The sequence below is a fragment of the Nipponia nippon genome, unplaced genomic scaffold, assembly GCF_047370975.1.
Source record: "Nipponia nippon isolate SJK-2023a ecotype South Korea unplaced genomic scaffold, ASM4737097v1 scaffold_1, whole genome shotgun sequence".
Classification (NCBI taxonomy): Eukaryota; Metazoa; Chordata; class Aves; order Pelecaniformes; family Threskiornithidae; genus Nipponia; species Nipponia nippon.
This window is the reverse complement of record NW_028262290.1, coordinates 119,463,427-119,489,945: the sequence shown is the minus strand read 5'-3', so window position 1 is coordinate 119,489,945 and position 26,519 is coordinate 119,463,427. Positions and strand designations below refer to the sequence as shown.

The 26,519-nt window shown below is 40.4% G+C and overlaps 1 protein-coding gene across 4 annotated transcripts in view; it reads left to right on the top strand.

Moving 5' to 3' along the window:
* TMEM108 (transmembrane protein 108) overlaps positions 1 to 26,519 on the top strand; it is a 201,852-nt gene that overhangs the window by 20,039 nt on the left and 155,294 nt on the right. For 3 of the 4 annotated variants that reach the window (XM_087769732.1, XM_087769726.1, XM_087769675.1), the window contains exons 1-2: positions 11,024 to 11,141; positions 19,988 to 20,116. The gene's annotated coding sequence lies outside the window, so the exon portion shown is untranslated. Of the gene's footprint in view, positions 1 to 11,023; positions 11,142 to 19,987; positions 20,117 to 26,519 lie in introns of those variants that run through there. The other variant, XM_087769685.1, reaches the window with a different exon arrangement.

Below are 26,519 nucleotides of genomic sequence, written 5' to 3'. Positions count from 1 at the left end.
TGGTAATAGTGATGGAGTCAGAGCTGACTTTAATATGGATAATGTGAGAACACAGATTTTTCCTGACAGCCGGACAGAGAAGCTTTTGTGATTGGAAAAATCTGTAGTGAGTAATGAAAATATATGTATGTGCATATATGTATGTGCATGCAGCTGACAAAGAAAAACGGGTTCGTTCACTCCTTACTTTAAGAAATGGAGAATTGCAGCTCTCCGTTAGGTAAAGCATTTCTTGGAGGAGATGAATAAACAAGTGCTTAGCAAGCCATTGGAGAAGGCTGAATAGGGCTGAGATGAGGCAGGTGCCATGCTGAATGGCATTATAAATCAAAAGGCACCGAATAAATAAAATCACTGGTTGGAAGAAGTTGATTATGGGTTGGCTAAAGTTTGACTTTAGTCTGTGATGAGGCTGATGAGACCCATTGGAGGCTGGAAGGGTAGAGGAAGAAGGGGGTTAGAGATTTCTCATTGAAGAAGTAATGGAGGACGAACTCCAAAGATTTAGCTGTCTGACACAGAGGTATTAAATAATTAAAGCTGGCAGTTGTCTAGGTTGAAAATGGTTACATCAAAGCTGAAATGTCATCAGTGTCTCCTAAAATAAATTCAGAAAGAGAAGGGGAAATTTAAACTTTTGAATACGAACATGTGTCACGTGAGTCCTAAAATTCCATGGACAGATTATATGAGTTGGTCTTTTACAAGTGTCCTTTGTTCTCTGTTCATTTCTTCATTCTTTCTTTCAATCCTTCCAGCATTAACGACAGGGGGAAAAACTACTCATGGTCCTCCTTTAAGAGAAAGCAAATTGAAAAAAGAACAGCACTAACACATACACATTCTTTTCAACTGAATACAGAGTTGCATTTACTTTTTCCTTAAATAATTTTATTTTTGAATGGCAGCTTATGAAAAATAAATTATATACCGAGGTACTACTCACACAAATGCAAAATTCAGTAAACTGTTAACTGTGTGAATCTGTTAAAATTTTGCCTGCTCCATTACATGCACACAACTTAAGTTGAAGCTCAGCATATTTAAAAACTCGGACATAATTGTGCAGTCCTGAGGGAGCAAGGCTTAATAAGTACTCATACTTCTTCCCGCTTTGTTATTACAAGATTGTTGCTTTCTTATTCCACTATCTTAACTTGTATGACTTGACTGTTCAAATAGAAACTCATTGACTTGAAAATGAGCCGCATTCAGTTGGCTCTACAACTTTTGCCTCAGAGGATAATTTTTAATAACGTAAACGTCATGAAACCGCAGACATTTGCATAGGAAGAGAAAAGAATGAGGCAAGTATTTCCACTTTGTCTTCAAGAGAACAAGGGGTATGTAGGGATATTGTATTTTTTGTTTCTGTGTCTGCAGTTCTTAACCAAATGCTTTAACATTTCTGAAGTCCTTATACAAGCAAAATTATTAACTTCAAAGTCTCAGAATATGGCCACGGGCCTGCAAAACCATTAGGATCATCTTGCCTGATGTGTTGTAGGACTGTGAATTGCTAGAGGGTGGTTAATAACAAGGTTGAATTTAGCATTCGAAACAGAACCAGACAAATAGATTGGAAACCTCCATTTTCCATGTGCAGTGAGGAAGTTACAGGACAGACAGGAGCACTGTAAACTCTGAAATGGTCTAAGAGAAATCCCTTGCTTTTGAGCTGAGAAGCTTGCCGCAAATGCCAAAAAAATAGTTCCCTCAGGCACACTGATGAAAGAGGACACAGAGGTTACATTGGAGTTGAGCTGCAAATCACAAAATTTATTTACTGCTGCATGTGTGCACATACACACACGGCCATAACTTGTTGTCTGTCCTGAGAACTGAAGGCATGGAATGACACCCCTAGCGAGGGATTCCCAAGTCCCGCTTGGGTTAGTTGTTTTGAGAGAAAGGAGCCCTGCTCCTATCAGTGCAGGCTCAGCATCTACCAGCCTGACTCCTTACACTGCTGCCACAAGGCTGGGCGAATCATTACTCCAAATTTCACAGCCTGAATACATCTATTTTCTTTCCAAGCCTTGGCCTGTTGCCATCCCAATACATTGGATTCTGTTCATTTCAGAGCGTGACCAATGTTCAGCCAAACACCTTGAAGTGTGACACATTATAAACAAAATCACCCACATTGAGGACTTCCCTTTTTACTGCACATGAATAAGAAGCCAAAACATTTGCTGATCCATCCTTTCCAGGAAAATCCCTACATGATTCTCGCAAACAGCAGCAACTGTACTAGATGCACTGAGTAACTTGCACTTGCTTTAAAATCAAGACAAGGTGGATGGCGCGCTTGCTTTCTGTATTGTATCTTTAGCAGCGATGGAGCTTGCCAATAGGCTAAAGACCTGCTTACAGGCATCCGCAAACCTGTCACCCTGCGGCTGCATCTGGCTGACAGTGGGAGGGTTATTACGAGTCCCCAGGCAGCGGCCTGAGAGTGCATCACCTGAGCCCAGCGCTCTCCCCAACAAGAAACCAGGGAATGACACTCTTTGAGACTCGTTTCTCTGATCATAATGCTGTGTCTGGCAATTAATGTCAAAGTTAATTAATATAGCTAATTCATACACATTAGGAGATAGATAAATATCCACTAGAAATGCAGCTGTTTTCACCATCCTCTTTTATTAATGTTACCAAACAAAGATCAGCTGCCAACGTCTTACAGTTGTTACTGATCTGGGATGATATATAAAATGTAAACTGGGGCTTAAAACTTCTATTCTTTTTCCTTTACCCCCCCCGCCCCTTGCCACTCAGTCCATCTTCACTTTGGCAAATGCTCTCTACCAATGCCAGCGTGCCCTGCCATTAACAACTCCTGCCTTCTGTAATATTAACCAGCTCAGACAGCATAATTTGCACAGTGCTTAAGAGGGTTTTGTTTGTTTGTTTTATTGACATGTAATAGAAATAGATGAATAAAATCTGGCGTTGACTGATCAGAAGCTTCTTACACAAAACACAGCACAAAATACAGTGCAGTCTGGATTGCCTCCAAATTGAATTACTGTGTTTCAGAACTGATGAGGCAAATCTAGCATTTGATGGAGATTTGTATTGCAGAGCTGTGGGCTGGTCCTTCCAGAAGTTTGGAAGAGTCAAGGGAGAAAGTCAAACACCTGAACCCATAGGAGATTGATGGGCAGAGGTTGTTTAGGAGGTTGGCCTTGTAAAAATGGCTGAGAACGTTTTGCAAGCAGGGATGAAAGCAGCAAATGGTAGGCAAAAGGAGGATGGCAAGTGGATGGAAAACAAAGACCTTTTTTTACCCCCCTTGGAAGATACTAAAAGAAAGGAAAAGCCGTCTCTGAAAATGATCTTTTTTTTTTTTCTCTATCTACATAGGAAACAAAAATCTAACACACTGAACAAAAACAACCGAAAGAAACCAATATACTATAACAGAATTCAGATGCCAGGTTTCAGGTGTTTCAGTGCAATACGTATTTTTATTTTTTCTTTTTTTCAAAGAAAACAGCCATATTCTATTTGTTTTGTCAACACTCCACATTTATTTTTAATAGTAAATAAAAGGCAGATACCTTGGCCATATCTTATTTGGCTGAAATACTTCCACGCTTCTATTGCAAGTCATATTTAGAAAAAAGATCTTCTTTTTCTTTCCCTTTACAAAGTGAGGAAAAATACTGTTGTCAGGACATGGAGGCTGTTGTGGAACCCTTCTGGAAAGCTGTTTTGACCGGGGGATTTCCAGGAGTCACACCAGCAGACAAGTAATGCACTAGTGAATCAGAATCCTACAGGATGTTTCACAACCAAATGCACTTAAAAATCTCTACAAAATGCTGATTTTTACATGCCTGAATTAATAGCCCTTGAAAAAGACATATTATATTGTTTTGTTAATGCAGTCATTCAAATACATTCATCCAGCTATAAAGAAGAGATCCAGTAGGCTCTAACTGGTTACATTTTCATAAAAACAGAAATATAGTGCCATGATGGCAAGGAGATAATTTTCTAATTGGATCAGGGACAGTGCAAACAATTTTTATCAGTTTTATCAATTTTTATCACAAAGCAGTCCCAACCTTTGAGGTTGGAAACACATGAGTTTTCTTTTCCTTCTCTCCCTGAAATGCACAGTTCAGAAGAAGACAAATAACATAGCTTATTTTAGTTTTCTTAATTCAGAGAAATATAATAATGAATTAATCCAATCCCTTGCTAGTTTGGAACCTGACTGTAGCTTTAGGGATATTTACATTTAGGAATAAGAATTGCACTATCTATTCAGGGGAACTTCTAGCTTAATATAACCCCTTGCAACTTATTGAAAGTCTCTGATGTTCACTGCATGTTTTCATTTCTGCTTCTGAAAAGTTGTTTTACAAATAAATGCATGCAACCAAAATCTGCTGTGTGCTACTCTAAATCTGGACAGAACAACTCCATAGAAAAAGAGAGGTAATTTAGAAGGAAAAAGCAAGGCAAATTTTACTTTACCTGTGTTTACATGACAGATGGTGAGCAGAATCCTGGGTAATCTGTTAGTCCTTGTGAGTGAAATCAATTAAGTTTAGGAAAGCTATTTATTGCCAGGGAGATTAAAAAGTAATTAGCAATTATAAAGAAATCTGCAAGGGTCCTAATTATAATGAAGCAATGAGTTTCGTTTCTGGACAGGAGGGAGGTCCTAAATACAAGGGAAGTTTGTATCTTATCTGTTGTTTATTAAGAAAATAGCAAGCCCTATCTTTTTGCTGTTAAGGTGATGATCTCTGGAAAGGCCTCCTGGATTTTTATCACGATGCTGACACAATAACAGCAGCCCTAATACCAGTTTATTAAAACCCAACTGCAGGATTAAGTACTTAGTTAAGAACATTTAGCAACAGATAGGAAAAGAATTGAAGATCTTGCTACTGTTGTATCTCATATTATTTCACAGTTAATCAAAACTTTTCCTGCAGTTGCTTTTTGTTTTATTTAGTCATTTATTTGTACCATTACGATCACCTTTTTTTCCTCTGCTTACAAGAGCTGGGCATAAAGTACTTCTGAGAACAATTTAATTGACACCACTAAGTTTCCATGAAGTGTGCATCTGGCTCCCAGACAATGATTCAAAACTAAGTTCCACCTATTTGAGCCACATAACATTTTGATAAGTTCTTGCCGTAAGCAAAGCTTTTTCTTGTTTAAAAAGTCCATTCTTTTTAGGCATGCAGATCTTTTTAATGAAAGCACTCACTCAAACTTACATGAAGAAAACTTGCTTGTGGAGAGCTTTCCTGATGGGGGATGGCTGGATGATAGACAAACGCCCAAGCGGCTGTTTTGGGGTGCAAGGTGAAGTGGAAGCTCTCCAAAGATGCTTTGAAGCAGTTCCCAGTGCAAAGCAATTTACCACGTGATCACCAGCGATTTTTGACTGCTTGAAAGCACGTATGAAACCCTGGCATAAAGGTGGGCCTGGAACACTTCCATCAACCATACACACCTAAACCAGGGAAACACCTAAGATGAAGGAAAAGGCAGCAGCAACAAAACCCTAGAGTTTATGGGACGTGCACATGTGTGGTTTGTTGAAGAGGCTTAGGCATGCCATGAGGGGAGGTCTTCTGAGTCATTTGCTGTCTAGAATGCCCGAGTTTCTTCCCTGCTGTGCCAGTGTTGTTATTCCTGACTCTGATAGACACATGCTGAAATGGAGATTTAAGCTTCCACTGTTTCGGTGTGATGTGCTGACCCTTCAGGAAGACAGCTCCTGCCAGTAGTCGTTGCTCAAAGAGTAGTAGGAATTCTTTATGGCTGAGGGCTTCTTTGAACCAGATTTCTTTGTTGACATGTTGTAAGAAATGCTTTTCTCCATGTAAACTACTCACAGATGGCTGTGCTGAACAACATATCCCTATTTTTTACTTTCAGTTACCAGTGATCATCCTCAGAAATGTGTTTTATTAAGACATGGGTGAGGTATGTATATATCCTCAACACCTCTGGTTTTGAATAGTCTCTTCAGCACATGTATAAGAAAAACATCCATATTTTGAAGCCTGATATGTAATATTTAGAGGACTGAACTAAAATAATTGTGACAAGCATTGAAAATTTTATATTCTAGCTTACTCTTTTCAATGGTATACTCCATGCTTTTCAGCAGAATACTGAAACAGCTGCAGTCTTACCCAAAGAACAGTACCCTGAAAGTCTTGTGAATTCTTCTGTAAGGCTTAAGGTTTTTTCTTCCCTCTCTGAGAACTTTTAAAGCTTTGGTAATTTTTTTTTGTTTAAGATTTTGTATTTTTAATATATTGCTTCTTTTCCATCTTTAAGATATTATTTGCTTAATTAAATGCTTAGAAACTTCTGGTATGTCCATGCAACCTGCACAGGAACAACTTTCCCCTATTAACAGCTACCTTTTTGAGAGCCCACCTTGATTAATATGCATCAAAACCAAATCTGTGAACGCTTTCCTCAAGCCATTCAATATGTAAGCATGTCCTATGTACAAATGACTCTGGCATTCATATCTGATCCTCTTTTTGTTCTTCTGTCCTTCCTTTTCTCTTCTTTACAAATTCTGGGGTGCTATAAGATGATTGAGAGAGACAGAAAAGGATAGAAAGACCCCATATATGAAGTTTAAGGTTTTTGAAGTTTGTAGGCTTAATGTTAGACTTTCAGGACCACATATAGAGATTTAAGTAAATGTTGCTCGGTCTTAGAGCTGCTAGGTATTTATAGCTTCTGTGATTGTCAGTGAAGCAGGTGAATGTTCAAGATGCCTGAAAAGCAGACTACTTTAATTAAATATTTTAACCATGGATTTGGGGACCCAATGTTAAGCATAAGCATAAAAACAAAAGGCGGTAGTAAGATAACACTCCACTGCCCGCTCTTATCTGAGCTCCCCATCAAAATTAGTCCCGTGAATGCAAAACGAGAAGCACTACTTTTAAAACATTCTAAAATGGCTGATGTTGTGGTCCTGAATGAATGGAAGTCCAGTATTTTCCATATTCTTCCCAGTATTTTTACTGTTACTTTTATCGAATCTTTGTGAGGTCTTTCCTTCTTTCATATTACCTTATCCTTCTTAGCACATGAATAATTTCATGACTTTGTAAAGACCTAGAGATGAATTAAATTTGAGATGAAAGGAAAAGAGATTAATAGTGAAACGGAAAAAGCTTTCTCCTTTAAAAAAGTGACTCTACTACTACAAATTCACTGCCAGTGCTTCTCTGAGAAGTATTTATGATCACAGATGTTTATAGACCAAGGCATTTTTGTAAAAAAAATTATGTGTTTAAGGGATAGTTTTATGCATGTAAGGAACATATCCTTAACAACTCATTTCCACGTTTTATTTTTAGAACAGTGCCACAATATTTTAGTATAATTTATTAAAAACTTAATAGGCTGTTAGCTCTCAAGTTGTAAATGAAGCATGTAGGAGGAGAGGGATTACTACTGTACAGATCCTGCAACAGGGAATAATTATAGTCCTTCTAGAGTAAGAAGGGGGTGGAAAAATACTGCGTAATAAGTTCTATATACTTTTTCCTTCCAGTGACAGACTGATTCAGTTTTAAAAACTGCATATTTATAAGCTCCTGCTGGATGTTTGTTACCCACCATGCCAGTGGTCTACAGAGAGAAGGGATGGTTACAGTCGTAGAGGGCTCATCTGTGGCTCCTCCTGGTTGTAGCTCTGAGAATTGGCAATAGAATCACTCCTACGTTGTCCAAGAGAGTGGCTCTCTGGGGCACACTTTCAAAAGGACACTGAAAAATTTGGAATTAATTTACTGGCTCTGGTTCTGTAAATTTGGGTGTTTGTTTACATTGTCCCTATTATTCCTAGCTGAAATTGGGAACTTTTTTTGTCTGTGTGCTGTATTTAAAAACTGTGTCTGTCCCAGGGAGTTCAAAGTCAAGTTAGCCAATAATAGGAGAGAAAAAGAAGAGCTTGAGAAATTACCTGGCTTGTCAGAAAAATATGGTAACTTGGTGGCAGGCTCAGGAAGAGAAACTCAGCTTCCCCTGGCTCCTATATGAATGTCTTATTCACACTGGATCAGTGTTGCTTGTGCACCTCATCCAGACCCTTTGAAGCTGATGGAGATCTATCAGGCTTCAGTGCTCATGAGTACTAAGGAGTACTTCGTGGACAAAGGCATTTTTCTCTAGAATTCATGTATACACCCTCCTTCATCCCGCTTTACAAACTTCTATCCATTTCACAAAGACAAATTTCACTTTGTATATAAAACAGTTCAATTTGGATTCTCTATGCACTGAAAATTGCCATTTATTTTGGTTTGGAACACCCTTTTTTTTTTTTTTTCATTAGTTACAAGAATGAATAATGTCTTGTGCTTTTATAAATCCCATGAGGATTTTGAAAATTTCTTATAACTATAGTTATAACATCAAAATTAATTTTGTTCCAGTGAGGAAGAATTTCCAATCCTTCTCATTTGCTCTTTATAATTACTTATGAATTATAGTGCCTCAAAGGAGCCAAGCTTGCTGGCTTTTGAGCAGAGACAACCCATAACCTCTCTTTAAATTGTACATCTCTGAAGAGGCTGAACTTTAGTCTTCTTCAGAAAACATCTTTTAACCTGTGAATAACTAATGCTGGCTAGTTAAAAACAAACTACTAAACTGCCTTAAAGTAGTTAACCTCAGGTATGTTAAACATAGTCAGACAAGTGATTTCTCTCAAATATGGTTTTCATATGTGGTCTATGTGAACCCTAGGATAATGTTTTCTCAGCAGCTGAGATTTCCTCCTGAATTGCATAAAGCAACTGTAGAAGAAAAAGCTTTTGCAGAACAAAATTATTTTTAAAGGCTATCAATCAAAGTTGATGGACATTCTTCCAAACAAATCCCCTCTGTGTGGAGCATAGGGGTGCTTTTTAACTTCAAACTCTTACCTTATTCCATATGGGGCAGCAGGAAGGTTAGGCAAACTGATGCTCCTTTTCTCTTTGAATCTGGACCAAGGTTTAATTTCAAGCAAAAAGAAACCTCTTCTTCTTGAGCTAAGAAGAGTTAATGCATTTCCAACACTTCCTCTGCATCAAGTCTACTCTGTCAGAAAAGGCTATGAAGCCCTCTGTTATCCAGCCCCAGCAATGTTCCTGCTACTACCAACTTCATTGCTAGCAAAAGTACAGTAATAAAACCTGGAAAAAGGAACTTCTAAAAGGGTTTGTAGCAAGCAAAGCTTCCTCACGGAGGACATGCTTGATCCCACTGATTGCTAGAAAGCACTGCCTATGGCAAAGATGAACTGGGCATTTACAGCCAGGACATTCACGGTCCTTAGCTGGGCACTTAATGTAGATGGAAAGATTTACTTCACATGTGCAGGGCCATTGTTGCCAAACACTGGAGCACTAGTTCTTTCTCCTCCTCTATAGCTCTAAAGGCTATTGACTATGTTACGGAGTCTACAAGCTGGCGATCAGTTGACTTGGTTTGGGCGTTATAAACTGGAGTATCCACAAACCGGCAGACATAGTTGAGGATGCTGATCTGAGAAATTGCCCTTATATCCGTTTGCTCATCCTATAGGAGACTGGGAATCTTACACTTCCTAGTCAGTAATGAGTTACTCCATTATTACAGCTCAATTAGCACATTTAGCCTAATTATTTCATATTTGTACTATGATTTGAAAACATAACTGACTACAGATGTTGTTAATTGTTCGTGTGTGACATGGACTCAGCCATTCATTTTGTAACTAGTATGTCGCAACTCAAAGAAAATACTGAGCAAAAGGAGAAAAGAGAAGGGAAAGATGTAAAAACAAGGCAGTGGTTGATGCTCTTGTACTGACAAAGGAAAATCTCATCAAATAATCCGTAGTTTCAATGTTGGTAATATTTTACCACCAGCAACTTTTCTTTAATCAGAAGGAAGACTGCAAAGATTGCAAAGCCTCTGGAATGAAACGCTGAGCGACCGGGCAGCTGGATCCAACTCATTGCTATGACCTACCATGTGTGTCTGAAGCTGTGTGTACCGCTTTCCAATCTTACATGCTGGATTCCTGACATGCTCAACATTTAGTTGATAATAGAAGTATATAGAAAAGTATAATAGAAATAGTATAATAGAAAATACAATAATAGAAATAGAGAAATAATAGAATTAGTATAATAGAAAATAAAAAGTAAGATAGCCTACGCTGGCAGAAGGTAGATGTAGCAGGTTTGTGTTGACTGTTAATAATTGTATAGCAATAGAAAACCCAGGGCAAAAAGGTAAGTAAAAAAGGTAGGATTTTTCCCTCTACCAGTGAATGTAGAAAAATACAAACCAATAACGATTATGGTTAATGAGGGAAGAGGAATGAAGGCTTAAATTTTTCAGCAAGCAGTAGTGCGTAGGGTAAGGCATTAAACTGGAAAGGCTCTGGGTAGGGAGCTGGCACTGTTCCTGGATCTGCACTTCCAACGCGCAGTTTCTCTTGGAGTAGCCACCCCAATGTCCCTGGAGTCGTTCCCTGGCCTACAGGATAAATCCTAATTCAGTGGTGACAAATTTCCTCTGTGGGTCTCTTCCAGCCGGGTTCAAAATTGTGAGAGTTGCCCTGAAAGCACAACCAGCCCTGGTGTACGAGCAGTAAAACCCTGCCAGAATTTCAAACGACCCCCTGCTTGTAGCAAAAGGGACTGCGTGGGGCAAACGGCTGTAGCAGCCACCTGTAATTTCATTTTAACGCCCGTCACCTGCTTTTGCTGTGCATTTAACCTTTCCAGCCTGGCCCCCTAAGTACCAGACTGCCCCTTTCGCCGCGATTATGGCTAATCCAATACAGCCCTTGTAAAACCCTGCCCCTAATCCCCCTCGCAGCCGCTCCCCGCTGCCGCAACACCGCTTCCCCGTTCACGTTCGCTGCCCGCGCCTCGCCTCGCCCCGCCGCTGCTCCGCGCCCCCGCGGCGGGGCCGCCGCCGCCTCCCCCGCTGCCGCAGCCGGGGCCCCTTCCCGGGGAGGCCGGGCCGGCGGGAGCCCCGCCCGCCCCGCCGGGGGGAGCATCAACGTGTGGCGGAGCCCGCCCGCCCGCCAGCAGCGCCGCCGGCTCCGCAGCGCGGGGGGAGCCGCCGCCGGCGCCGCGGCGGAGGTAAGAAGCGGCGGCAGCAGCGGGAGCCGCCGGCTCCTTCTTCCCGGGGCTCAGCCGCCGGCCCGGGCGGGTGCTGCGGGGTTGGGTTCGGCAGCGCAAGACCTGGAGTGAGGGATCGGGGGGGGCCGGGCGGGGGGAAGGATGGGGCTCCGCTTCTGAGGTGCGTTTGCTTATCGGTTTTCTTCTTAGTCTTCTTATTTTATGAAATGCGATCTGACGCGGCGGCTGCCTAGTGCTTTGGGCTGATAGTTTAAAAGGCATTGCGTGGTAACTGGCCTCCTGCATCTTAGTGGGCTCGGTTGTATGTGAATAAGCAGTTTCAGGGGTAAGCACGTAGTGAAAATCAGATATGGATTATTTCCACTCTCTTTGAATGGGTGGGAGCTGCAAGGGAAGGTGACAATACCTGTTATTGCCTGAAAAGCATCATATCTCTTGTAGAAGGCAGGATTTGTTATTTTTTTTTAAGCAGGAACTACAAGATGCTTGTCATGACCAGTGAACACGTATTTGGTGAGCTGCATATTGGTAATACACAGCTGAAGGCACGAGACTGCTCCATACCGTAATGAACTGGGAGCCTGTGGCTTGCATATTGTATTTAAAGTAGAACACTGTATGAAAGACGGAATCCTTTTTTTTTTAAACAGGTCTTGAAGCATAGCCAATTGAAAAAGCCTGTTGTAGTACTGTGATAGGCAGTACCTTTTATCTAGGCAGTTTACGAGAGATAGCTTTCATATATTTCTCTCAAATAGTAGGAGGGGCCAGATGACTGTATCAGGAAAATATTTTAAAGCATAGATTGAATAGATGGGTTACAACAGAGGTAAAACAGCTATGGATAAGTAAGTGAGGATTGAACTGACTTCTACAGGAAAAATTGGGAAGGAAACCGAACTATGCTATGAATAAATGGCTGTGCTTGTGAAGCAGAACTACAAAATATATAATTTAACAGAGAAAATCCACCTCTCTCAACTGCAGAAAGCAGTCAGGCATTTAAGGTCTATGGAGAGAGTCCTTTATATGGAGAGGCTTCTGTGGAAAAAGCCGCTAATTAAAGCAAGTAAGATCAGTCCCTCTTTATCCTATTGACAATTTAATGTTTAAAAATGACCCTTTGACTGCCTCGGGAGGTAAATCAGCAATGGGAATGTGCTTCTGATGAATAAGGCTGTCATTTTACAGTGGGCTTTTGCGGGGTGGGGGGAGCGCAAAATAGTAGATTAAGGAATGCAATTCAAAAGCAAATTTTTAAAAAGCTATAATTTTCTCCTAATGCTTTGCAGCAGTACCTCTGGAAAGCAGATGCAACTGTTCAAATCTGTATGAAGTTCTGACTCTTACATTTGCAGTGTGATCTTAACCAGAGAAACTGCAGGAACAGATAACAGTATAGTAACAGTGACACTACCTGTATCTGAAAATATTCTAGTGACTTTACTTAAAAACGATATTAATGAGACCTAAATCTACACATGCAAGCAATTGGCTATTGCCTACTATGCTGTTGTCCCAGAGTGACCTATTCTCCTCTGGTTTATGTAGCAGACTTACTGTAGGTCCTAATCTTAAAGTACTCTTTGTTGCGGATGCAGTGTAATAACTATGGTAAATTTCTTACCAGCTATTCTGATTGTGGTGGACTGCGCTAATCAACTGTGTGAACACCACCTATTCCTTTAAAAAATATTTGTTACTTCTGAGGATTTGAAAACTGCAGTAATACCTTTAATCCTATTAGGACTGATGGAATTTACTCTACCCTTGTAAACTGATGTTCTCTAGATTGATGCCAGATATGGAATAGTTTGAACTGTAGTCTTTCCGCTGGAAAGATTAAAGAAAGAGGGAAGGCAATTACAAGTGTTATAGTGGTAGAGATGCAATTATGTGATTGTATACTGCGATCTGCAGTTACAATAGCATAATGCAGAATAAAATAAAACTCAAGCTTATTATTGACAAAGCCTTTTATTTCTCCTAATAATAAAACTGATGTGCCAATATAATGCTAAAATAGCTGCAATAATGTGCATATATTAAAGACATTTTCTGTATTGACACCGCCTTAGAAAGTTTGAAAACACTGGGCAACCTTTCTTCTCCTAGCAACAGGAGGCAATATTCCTAACTGCTTGTGCTGTAGTGTCTGCTCTGGTGCTGCCTTCCCTTGGAGGTCTTGCCAGGGCTGAGTTTTGCCTTACAGATAAGCTGAGTCAGCACAGATTGCATTTCTTCACAGCCTGCAGCTGCCCATAGCAAGAGTTTAGCTAAGCTGAATCCCTCAGTGGGCATGCAACAGACCTCAGTTGCATCAGGAAAACCCAACCAACTCATGCTCCAGTCTGGCTCATTGCAGGTAAACAAATGCTTCTCTGAGGAGTATAGCTAGAGCAGAGGTTTTGGCCACGCTGTAAATTGGATTACTCAATTGCCAGGTAAACAGAGGCAATTAATGTACACAAATTCTAGTGTATGTACTTGCAAATGATTTATTCTGGTCAGAGTTAATGGATCTGTGTAAAAACTTCCACTGAATTGTTTCATGACATTCTTGTTTATGGAATATATGAACTGGTATGCTTGGCTGTATTTACTAAACAACTAAATTAATTAATAACCAGCAAATTTATGAACAGATACTAAGCTTTTGCGTCCAAAGCTCAGCTGTGTGGTAGAGCACAACTAAAGACAATGTGGTGTCTGCAACAGATCTCCTTTGATTGACAGGGTGCGAATTTATGACCGTGATACTGAAGATGGTTAGCTTAAAATCAGTAGAAGTTAAAGTGAACCAGAAATCTTGTCATTCCCTGAATTATTCCAAGGAAACCATTAGACAACACAGTTACTGTGAGGTAACTGCAAGTAACTCAGCTGGATGCTTGTGCTGGCCATAGTAAATATACAAAATAGGATAAATGAAAATTGCTGTTAAGTTTCTAACTTAACACCCACAAAAAGAAAGCTTCATAGTTGACTCTCTTGTCTGACCGAAGACTGAGTTATTCTTCAAAAGAAACAGGAGTGAGACCAGATTGCCATTTTGGACCTACTTTGTAGCCTGTTGTAAATAAAGCTTTTCAAACTTGTGTTTGAGGTACTAGAACTCAGAGGTTAGAGGTGTTACCTATAGATGATTAATGATAGGAATATGGTAACTGTTGCAATAAGGAGTGATGGGTATGGGAAAGAATGACCCATCTCTTGCTCCTGGCTAACTGAAGAACTGGATTATGCAGAACACTTAGCCACCTCTTTGGGTAAGAACATGACACATCTCTGCATGATACTGGGTAGTCCTTGCCACGATGACAATATATGTAATCTGTAGTTAAAGCACTCATTGCGACCTTTGGTTTGCTGATAGCATTCCCTGAAAGAAGTGTATGAGCTGGCATACTTACCAGTTTTCCTTTGCAAAGCTCTCTTGAGTACTGGGTAAGGGTCCAACTTGTTCTTTATTATGGGGATGAATTCTCTATGCTCTCTCATCATTCCTTCTGCATCAGAAAGCAGGTTTTATCCAGTGTGCTGTGATGCTGAGGAAAAGATTTGCTACTAAAATTGCTTTGGCAGTCTCCGTTTGGGAGCATGATATAAAGGGCAAGACATAATGCATTAAATGCTGCAAGGAGAACTACTGATCTTACTACAAGCAGTAGTGACCACTGGAACTTTTTCTTCCAAGAAAAGCACAAGAGGAGTTGTATGATTCTTAGAGTAAGGAGCATCTCTAACATCTAGTTTAATTTTCAAAGTCATTGTTTCATCAGTCCATTCCATCCATAAAGTGTGGAGACCTCAAATGAAATTCTTGTCCCACTGTTCAGGATCAGGTTTTTAACTTAGCCATGTCAGTAACATACTTGTTTAAAAAAAGAATAGGGAACAGGGCTCTGATTACAGGCTCACAGAATGGCTGAGGTTGCAGGGACCTCTGAGGTTGTCTGGTCCAGCCCTCTGCTCAAAGTATCTAGAGCAGGCTGCATGGGGCTGTGTCCAGCTGGGTTTTGAGTATCTCCAGTCTCTGGGGATGGAGACTTCACAGCCTCTCTGGGTGACCTGTACCTGTGTTGGACCACCCCCACAGTGGGAGTTTCTTACGTTCAAATGGAATTGCTTGTGTTTTGGTTTGTGCCTGTTTCCCCTTTTTCTTTCCCTGGGTGCCCCTGAGAAGAGTCTGGCTGCATCTTCTTTACTCTCCCTTCTTTGTGACAAGGGCATGCTTATGGTCAACTTGTTGTCCACCAGGGCTCCCAGGTCTTTCTCTGCAAAGCTGTTTTCCCAGCCAGTTGGCCTCCAACCTGTACTGGTACAAAAGGAGAGGGAGGACTAAAGAAGGGAGGCAGAAGAGAAAATGACAAAGCGAAAAGGGTATGAGAAGGGGTCAGGGGGTGGGAATTTGCAGAGCAATGCACCAACTGAAGCCACTATGCTGGTTGTAGCGGGCTGGTTTACCTCAGCTTCATTATAATGCTATTGGGGAAAGACCACAGTCTTGAATGTCAATCCACAAGTGCTCCAATGCTTGGTAATTTAAGCAGGATTTACTGCATCCTGCAACTATAAACAATAACATTAGTGTGAATCAAAAACGATATGTGAGTTTTGTTCTGAGGTTGCTATATGCACAGCCAAGACACTTTCTTTTTCAACGGTCTTTGCAATGGCGTAGTTTTGGCCGTTTTGGTATGATTTAATAACAAGTTTGGCTGGGCAGCTCACGTTGCTTTACTAAGCTCTGTCTACTAAGGCAGACTTCCTTCCTGGAAGGGTCTTTAGGTAAAGCATCATGATGCCTCAAAGGAGCAAATGTAGTTTGCTAGTACACTAGTACAATATATTAGTTGTGGAATACATGGGGGAATTGGTGGTGAAAGAAGCCTTCTGTGGTCACTTAAAGGATCACTGGCATTCAGATTGTAATCCAGCGGTAGTCCTCTAGAATAGATGATGCAGGACTACGTTTAGGAGTCCTTTATGATGGTCCTAAAATGGAGACTGTACAATAAGATTGATTGTGGGGTTTCATAATACATGCATGCATGTACATTTGAGCATATAACTCTTTCATGTTTGGAAATAACACAGGTGTGTTGGGAGGTTTTCATATCTGAGAAATAGTCACAGCTTCGTCCTTATCGTTGGTCCAGCTCCACATCCACTGTAAACAGGTCAATCAAAATCAATGGAGCAGTACCTGTCTGCCTTTTGTGTACCTTGCCTGTTATGTTTTTTCTTCCAGAAGATTGAAAGTTACCTAAGACATAAAATAGAGGGATTTTGCTTGATCAGTGATGTTCCTATTCAAAGACTTCAGAGGTGTGATCCATGCCAAGCTGTTAAAGCAATGGCTGATAGCATGTTTTGCAACTTCGGATTAGAGAGGTGCAGGTAGAGTACTATCTGTACGTGAGCACACACAGAAAAACTAAGATTGGCTTTTCACATGGTAAGATTTTAAGAGGTAGAGCTAACATCTGTAAGTGGAGCTGAAAGCAATGCAATCACTTTTACATATTGCTAATGCTCCTTTGCTCAGCTTTGTTTTTCTTATACCTATGTAGATTAACAGTGTAACTGAAATCGGGACGGTAGCTAATCAAGATGTATGTTATCTCTCAAACAGCTCCCTTTGCTTTAGTTTCTCAGTAAATAGTTAAAGGCATATCATGTAACCAGACACTTGAAGACACTCTAGGAGTTTTGTTAGTTAACCTGCACTTTCTGTACTTCATGTAATATCTATCATTATCTAGGAAAACACTGTAAAATAACAGTATTATATACAAAGGACTAGAAATAGTATACATCCAAGGTTTGAATACAGAATAATATTGTAGCGTTCTATTTATAATGGTAGATACAAGGGGATCTCCTGTTCATTTCTGTTTCTATCAGCATTTGAACATAACCTGTGCATCATGAGGGTAATTAATCTTGGTGAGCAACCAAGAAAAAAGAGTTTTATATGTCTTTTCACTCTATTTTCCTTGCTGCTGTTGGCTCATCCCTCTTTGTTCTGCAATGCAGGCTACCTCATATCTATCCCTGCAATCACATAATTGACATGATTGCATACACAGAGTCCTTATTCTACAGGAATTTGGCATGTGACAACCAATTTTTCCGTTGAACTGTAATCAGTTCTTCAGTAGTGTTGTGGGAGCGGTACGCCATCAGAGTTCTCTTTACCTGCATCCAGGCATGTGCCAAAGCCTATGTCCCAAATGTCTCTCTTCTTAACCTGCTGCCTCTTCATGCCAAGTCCAGCAGCCACTCAACTCTGTCTGGACTCTGCTTTCTTCAGGTCTCCTTGGTGCTACAGGGGCAAGGAGATTGATCCCCTTCTCACTGAGATGGTTGGCTGTGTAATGCCAAGGAGACTTGGTGGCTACCTGTCCTGACCTACAGGCTCTGGTCTATCCAACAGGTCTCAGATGGCTGGAGGGTTTAATATTTTAATACCGATTTGCTTATTTGAAGATATTTGACTTTATGTTGGATTTTGATTTAGAAGAGTGGGGCAGGCGTTGATCTTTTCTCCCTGATGACCAATGATAGAATCTGAGGGAAGAGCAGGAAGATATGCCAGGGGAGGTTTAGGTTGGACATTAGGAAAAGGTTCTTCACCCAGAGGGTGGTAGAGCACTGGAACAGGCTCCCCCCGGGAGGTAGTCATGGCACCAAGCCTGACAATATTCAAGAAGCATTTGGACAACGCCCTCATACATATGATGTGAATTTTGGGGTTGTCCTATGCAGGGACAAGAGTTGGACTCGATGATCCTTGTGGGTCCCTTCCAACTCGGGACGTTCTATGATTCTATGAGTGATACAGCATTATGCTGGAATCACAACACAAGCATGATACAAGTGTAAGATACAGCAGGATCACAATACAAACTGATTCCCTGTGCCAGTCTCTACATACTCCACTGTCACAAAGAGGGAGGTTTTGTCCTAGTTAGAGAGGTCCCAAACCATGGACTGACTAAAAATACAGTCTGGAAATGTTCAGATAACCTGCATAGTGAGGGATTCTTAGTATTTTTTTCCTAGCGATTTGCATTCTGCTACTTAATTTGTATGAGTGAATGTTGGGGTTTTTTTCCATGTTAAGTCCCGGCTCTCATTTTAGCCAGTGCTGCTGAAGGACAAATCTTGTACTTCACTGAAATCAAGTTCTGAAAGTTGTCAGGGGGAAAAGGAGGATCTACATGAGGTTGGGAGTTATCTGGAGATTCAGAGTCAAGGACTCCAGGGTAATTGTGCATGACCTTTCAGATCTGAGATCTGTCTGCATTGAGGAGGAGGCACAGCTAGCTCGACACATCTCCAGGATCAAGGCCTTTTCTGGCTCCATCAGGAGTTTCAGGTTTAAATGGCAATTAAATCAGATGTACCTTGCGCCATCAGTGTGTGACATGCCAGCTCTGCCGTGCAGGGACAGGGTGGCTTTGTGTGCCACCCTTTGTGGTGGGAATTTACACCAGGATGTAAGGCTACAAGTGGTTAATATAGTATAAAGTGTCATTGCTGATGATTTTTAGGCATTCTGACTGAAGTGAGATAAATTTTATTTTTCCATAGTAAAACAAGGGAGGGAGAGAACAGCCTAGATGTGTATACTACAAACCATATATACGTGAAGCTATACTTGCAAACAGTTTCTGTAGAGAGCAGGGGTAGCTTTTAAGTAGCAGCAGCCAAAATGTGGAGAGCAGCAGGTGTTGTGCATCCCATTTTCTGTGCCATGGTGCTGGAGCCAGGGGTGTCTGGAGAAATCTCGTAATGAAACAGGCAAATGCTTTGAGAAGTTGAACATGGCTCAGCAAAGCAGATTTGAACAAACGTGTACTGCCTGTTTGCCAGTAAACAGATAATTGCACTCTGATTGAACTTTCATGAAACTAAAATATGTTTTTGTAAAATCCACCATGAAAATGTGTTCTACTTGTAGATCCTGCATACAGGGGATCAAGATGTTGGGGGTGGGGAGGGGTTGGATACAGGTAGTGCTCTATATACTGTAGAGGGTGCAGTGGGGAATCAAGCATATGTAAGTGACTCCCTCATAGCTTTTGCTGATGAAAACTGCCGCACCTAAGCAGAGAACCTGTTGCTTGGTTTTCAGAGGTCCTTTTGGTTTGGATGCCCAAATTTAAATACCTGGAAGGCACTGCACCTACAGATACATTTGAAGAATCTCACTGTGATTCCCTGAGAAGTTCTACTAAAAAAATCCCTCTGACTGAATTTTCATGCTGTCCTGCTAATTTACTCTGCTCCAGAAAAATTTTGAACAGTGTTCAAAGTCACTTTTTTGGAAGGCATTTTTTCTTTTTTGTTACCTTAATTGCTGAACATAAATGTTGTCCACTCTGTCAACCTCCAGTTTCTCAAATTAGTAGCATTCCTATTCCTGAACTAATATTTGAATGTAATTTGTCCCTTTCTACAAGAATCAACCTCTAACAGATAAATTGACAAAGAAATTGACAATTTGGAGATGCAAGTTATGCCTTTTTTTTTTTTTTTTTGTACAATAAAGTTTGAATTTCATAAGGTAGAAGCATGTTCTCAAATATATGATATACACGTATGGAATGTGATGTTCTGGAAAGTCTGCAAAGAAATCCTAAAGAGTCCTCTACTTATATTCCCCAAAATCAATAACCTACAGAAACATTGTGGTCTGTAATCCATTACACTGAAAGCTCTGGAGAGCAATAGGAGCCACATGGCACAGAGCCATATATATTTAAATTGAATGACTTGTAGAATGAGATGAGTAAACATCTTGGAACAACACACCCACTTCTGTAAATTTACAGGTTGCACCAGCTGGACGATTAAAAATAAGAAATAAGAAGCTGAAAGAGTTGCTATTACCAGGAAGATCTGAACCAATGGACTGTATGGATATAGATATGTTTGAAGGCGTCTGCTCTTCCCATTACAAGGTAAGACGCAAAAGGATTTTTCTGCTGGTTTGTTTCTCTTCAGTGCAGTGCAGATGTCTTTTTGTGGTACTGCCCAAGGTGGCAATGGAGGCATTCTCCAAAGCTTGTTCTGTCTAGTGGCTCACTGCTAATAACTGTGACCTACAATTAATGTGTAACTGGACTATAGTCAGACCCGAAAAGGCCTCAACTTTCAAAAGTCAATGACAAATGTGGATCCTGAGGGCCTGTAAAATTCAAAGTTTTATTATGTAAAGTATCTGTTCAGATAACTCTACAGGTTGTCTATTTTTAGCATGTGCTAATAGAAGACCTTCCCACTCACCTAAGGCATTTTTTTATGTGCTTATTAATTGCTGTAGATTGAAGTAGACTTGAAACTGTACTTCTTAGTGCAGGATCTTAATCAGGAGAAAATGTCTCTAAACTGGATGCCAAAAAATGTCTCTAACTGGAGATGCAGGTGGTGCCATTTTCTTTGCACAGTCTTGGTGTTCTTTCACTTTCAGGATTGTTCTATGGTTTGTTTATAAAAACTGCTGCATTTCTCTTTTTTTCTATCTATTCCAATAAAAATGAATCACATATTGCTCTAAGCTGAGGGTGGTGGAGAGCTTGATACATTTTCTTGGCATCCTTTGCCTGATGCCTGGGTATACTGTCACTTATTCTGAATGCTTTCTTTACTGAGTTGTTTTCAGGGAAGGTACATAACACAGATTTTGAAAAACTTACTTGGAACTGGTAGAAACACTTGAGAAAGTTGTGAAACAAACTAATTTTAAAGTAAAATTTCTCACTTCTGTGATGATGTAGTTCTGCATGGCTGGGGGATGCCTATGTGGGACTTCTTCATATTCTAACAATCCTGATCAGCACAAGATTACTACAGAGTAAATGCAAAAGCACAACGCCAGCTCTGTGTTACTCAGGAGCTCAAATCAGGCAGCTGTGCAGTTGCAAAAAGAGGCAGTTACTACTGATCTTAGCTGGTGTCTGCTTTAACCCAGAGAGGACTTACAGCTGAAGTCAGTGTGATACTCCGTTTCTCCATTTTCACCGGCCAGTGTTAAATGATAAAGGAACCATCTGTGCTGGGGCAATGCACTGCCATTGCTTCTATTCTGTACAGAAACACTGGCCACCGGTGTCCAGTGTTATCAGTCTGCCATTTTCACAAGCATGAGATCCACAAAAGAAGAATGAGAGAAGTGTAAGAACTGCATTGAACAGATCCTTTTCCTAAGGTGGGGAATGTAACAGACTGTGGCACTGCATCCTATAGAAACAGGAGCTGCTCCCTTGTATGCTGAAATAACAGGAATGAATGTGTGAAGTATTTAGAAAATGCAAAGATAAGCAATAGCAAATACAACTTACAAGGAAAAACACATTCAAACTCTTGAGTACTTGGGACATTCCAGTAATTTTCCACAATTGTTGTTACAGAGGAATGTACATAGACCATAAAAACCTGTAAGACCTGGTCTAGATAGCAGACACTTCTCTAGAGAGTTTTATTTCCCCTCCCAGATGCTTGTGTGACCCCTGGTGTCCACACACAAGTGCTCCAGTGGAATCTATATTGCCACCAGTTATTGCCAGTTTCCACAATTATAAATGCTGGCCTGTGCTTTCATGTTTGAACATCTTTACAGTTGCATTTTATGAAATCCCCAGCTTTAGTGCAAATTCCTAATATAATGGGGGGGAGGGGAATGACAGCTTTGGTTCCGCATATGTGAAATGAGAATGACATTTTGTGTTGCCACCTTGCCTGCTTTAATCATGTCCTTCTCTGAATCGGAGCTTCTGAGTTTGTGCTTCTTGGCATGGGAGGGAGCCCGGCCTTGGACAGGGCCTCTGGCCGTTGCGTGGCAAGTAATCCTTCCAAATGGGATTTGCGTTCTCGCAGCAGCCGTTCTGGGGAGAGAGAATGAATACATGGAGGCAAATTCTGCTTACACAGACATAGCTCAAGTCCAGCCATTCAGAACACGAGTCAATGACAGACAGAGTTGCACATAAATTGAGTTCTTTCTGAAAAGAACTGGTACTAGTGGCTAAGAAAAATGTACAAGGTCAGAGCGTCTGCAGCGTCTTAGTTAACTGGATTTATAGGCACTTATTCACAGCAAAAATGTTGTTAGAGCCCCAGAGTTGCTTTGTTAGTTTTCATTTGCCAAAGGCTGTCATCCTGCAGAGCTGTCATGTGGAAATGTGAGCTTGCAACCCAGCTACTTTTGTGTACGGCCTTGGTCTGCACTTAAAACTTCATTGCTCTTTCAGTGCTGCGTACTCTCTGCATTAAAGCACCTGAGATGGTCTACTATAGTGACTCTTCTATTTGGGATGATAGCCTGTGAGTGTCGGATAGAACAAATAACTGGAGGTAATAGTGGCTTAAATCAAAGCCAGACCTTGAATCCCTGAACTTTTATATTGCCATTTATTTGTGGGCATTATTCTTGATAGTCTTCTAGGTGTGTTTATCCTTTTTTGGCTGAGAAATTATTGAAACATAAAACAAAGCTTAGCAAGTGAAGGAACAGACTATCTTTTGGTTCATACCCAACACAGGTATTCCTATATTAACAGAAGCTATGTGAATTTTGGTTAATTTTTTTCAGCAATCTAACTTTTATATGAAAGCCTGAAGAAGAAGCACCTGAAAACTTCTGGGAAGTCATGTACTGGAAAAGTTCAAAACTCAATAAAAATTTCCTTCAACTCATCAAAATGTTTTGTAGGTCTTGGTTTTTTTTTTTTTCTCTGCAGAACATAAAGATGTGTTCATTCTCTATATTGAAGCACTGGTAACTTATAATTGAAACATTTTCAGACTTCAGGATAGCTGAATCAAAACCAGTTCGTTTTGCTAGGAGTTTACAGTTCAGTGAAAGATTTCCTTACAGTTAAATAAAATAAATTGATTTTGCTTATGACTTAGTCCTGTCTCTCTCCTTTCTGGTGCACTAAATTTGATGTTCCTATTATTCACTTTTACTAGTAGTGCTGAGGGACCCCAAACGTTGACAAGGCCTCAGTTGTGCTGGGTACCGTGCTGAGTCCAGCATAAATTGCAAATGCACCTTCCTGCAAAGAGTATATGATCAAATAAGCAAGAAAGATTAGATGGGTACAGACCCAGGAGCACAGCGGACAGCAAGACATTTTTCATCAGCAGGGTAAGCAGTGGCTTCAAGAGCCTGCAGGCAGCAGTTTGCATATGTAACTCTGTAGCCTTGAGGTGATTGTGTTTTAAGGTGGTGGAGAATCAAAGCATTTTACCCCTGCAAGTAGGGAGGGATCCGAAGAATTGCCCATAACGTCGCTATAGTACTCCCTCCATGCTGTTTTGATTTGAATAAGAACAGTTTGATTTAAATGAGCTCTGAAATGGGAGCAGCTTCTTGGCAGAGGGGGGAAGCCTTTCCCTTTTGGAAGTGAGGGTGACATACAGCTCGCCTGTCCTGCAGTGTAATTTGTCCTGACATTTGCTGGCACGGTAAGTTCTTACTAACTGCAGTGACACTTGCCCTGTGTGACATAATTCAAAACACTTTTCATAATACTTCCACTTGAGCTGAAAGCAGCCAAACTGCCTTTTCTAATTTCAGCCTTTTTGATCCCTTGTCCCCAATGATAAGTTCTGCTTTGCAGTGTTTCCCAGTGCTGCCTGAAGTAAAAAGATGAGATAGCAGCTAGCAATCCAAGGTTTTTCCCCTGTCGCTACTCGAGAGCATGCTAGAAGTCATTGATCCTTCATGAGCTAAATCCTGAAGGAGTTAGCTTCAGAAGTTATCCCTCCCAAAGCAGACATTAAGATATAGAAGTAACAACAGAGCCAACTAACAGTAAGGTGTATTTGTGCTTGCCTCCATTTATTACTACTAATGTTGGACGCTAGTTGCAGAATATTATATTTAAAACCCATCAAAAGGAAAATGGTATGGAGCGAGATCAGAGTCTTCACAATCAAAACCAATGCATTTTTCTAGTTTTGATGTGGGTCACCAAGTGGGAATTGTTAAAACTTTGTTTTCAATTTGTTTCTGCAAGGAGAGTGTCTCTTCAGTAAAGAATACCTTAACGCTTGTTGCTACTTAGTCATCTATTCAAGTAACATGTGAGATGCTGCAATTATTTCCTGATGACTAGATGGAAAATACAGTTGTTTTGATAACATTTTTGTTCATGCTGATGCCATTGAATATGCATAATTCACTCCACTTGATGATCTGGTCCTGACAAGTTTGATTTTTATTCCTAATAGTAAGCAATAACATTTCTTTTGGGGTGATAGGAGACTATAATGTACAATGTGGATGAAAAAAGTCTTATGGGTGCAGTTAAATGCAGTCAAGTGTGGTGGGGAATTCACCCGTAAGTGGAAGTAGTTTGGGAGTACGGCCTCTTGTTTGATAGCTGGTATAAAAGTAAACTGGTATACTGTGTAAAATCAGACTGGGAAATTTGATATAAAGGTAAACTTGCTATGAGACTAATCTAAGAGGGTCTGTAAGTACTGGCAAAACGAAAGAACTGGGTACCTGGTTATGCAGGAGGCGTAATGCTTCCTCTGGTTTCTTGCCAAACATAGAAACAAAAGCTGGGACGCTTTTAGGTGTCTACTTATTTAGCCTCAGGTTCCTCACAATCCATAACGAGTCATGGTTTTGAGGACAACCTCGTATCAGCTATGTGAGGTGGGGAAATACCCTCATCCCACCCCCACATACAGGTGGCCACTGAGATTGGCCCAGGATCATGCAAAGCAGAGAACTAAATTCCACTTTTAAAACCAAGCACCAGACCTGGCTCTTCACTCAATACTCTTATACCAGTGGGTTTATCTTTCTGCAGAAAGAGTAGGTCATACCGCTCCTATCCTCAGTTAGATTAAGGATTGGTCTGTTGGATTTCAGCTGTGCATTTCTAGGTCAGATTTAAAGTGAGTAAAAAGGTCACACTTTGTTCCAACTATTTGCTGTTCAGGAAGAGAACTGAAAATAGTAAATGGAGTACAGAAAACTATAGAAATTGAGGAGAGGCTCAGTTTTGGAGTTCAGCTTCTTGCAAAAAAAAGAGGCCAAACTGAACTTTTAAACTCTAATCTGTCTGCAAAGGTGAGGTTGCAGCTGAGACAGCATCACCTTGTTGTGCTAAAGAGGTCCCTGTAAATAAAAATCCTCATACTGGCAATTAAGTCAGTATACAAAATGTTACAATGTATACAGTGTGACTTGTGTGTTTATTTCTGTATCTGTGCTGTTAATTACATGTTAAATTACTAAAAGTGCATTTTTAAAGCTCTATTTGTGATATAATATTTTTTTCTGTTTTCATCTTTTTTTAATTCCTCCTTACATGCATGTGCTAATTGCTTAGTTAGATGTATACTGCTTAAAAACAAGCCTTTGTAAAAGCAAATGCAAAGTGAAATTCTTTTTTGCACAAGTGTCATTTAGCATGCCAACAGCAGTGCTAAGAAGTCAAAGGAATGCTCGTGAGTAGGAAGGCAGAAGCGCATCATGTGAAGTTTCACAAGTGAAAGTTAGCATCCTCTTCTGCACATAGTTGGAGTTGTTTATAGCTGCAAAGAGCTAGCCGAGCGCTGAATCAAAGTGCTTAAAACGTGGGGAAAGATTTTTACTTCTGAAGGTTCTGTAAAAGCATGTTTTCATGCATTTCAGTGTGGGATCCAAATTTAAATTGTTGGCATCTTTCTAAATGTGTACTAAAAGGCATGGGAAAATGGTATATATGATAAACTATGGCAAAAGAAGGAACGGTGATTTCTTTTGCTAGAAAGCGAGACAAAGATGGTCTGAGCGTGGTCTTACCCACAAGATCTGATTGAGTTTTTTTGCATCGCTTTAGCCAAATTACCTAATTCATCCACCTTAAATCTTTCCTTTCATTAAATGGAGTAATAGCACTAGCTTTGTTTGACTTTGGGAACGAAATGAGGGGTAAAATGCCTGTGCCATTGCTGAAGATCCAGATTGTTAAAAATGCAGAGTACTGTTATTATATGACTTTGGTCTAGTTTACTTTGAACAACATAATCAGCAGGCAGCTTTGTCTAGGCATCCCAGTGAACTACCAAATAAGTATTTAATATCCTAAGTCCTCTGTTGGGGTTGTCTTTTGATTATATCAGTGTCATAATTCTTGCTTTTATAGCTATTCAAAGAACAGATTGTCTGGTGCTTTTGAAAGTTATATTCTTTGTCCCAGTCCTCTTTCCTTCTACTTTTTGCTCACTTAGCTGCATCCACTGCTGACTTTCCTTGCTCAGCTTAGTCAAATTTTGGAGGTAGGGTATATTGTCTATAAACTTCAGGTGGTTCAGCTACTCTGCCTTTTATGCTGAGGCTTTTTTTTTTTTTTTCTTCTT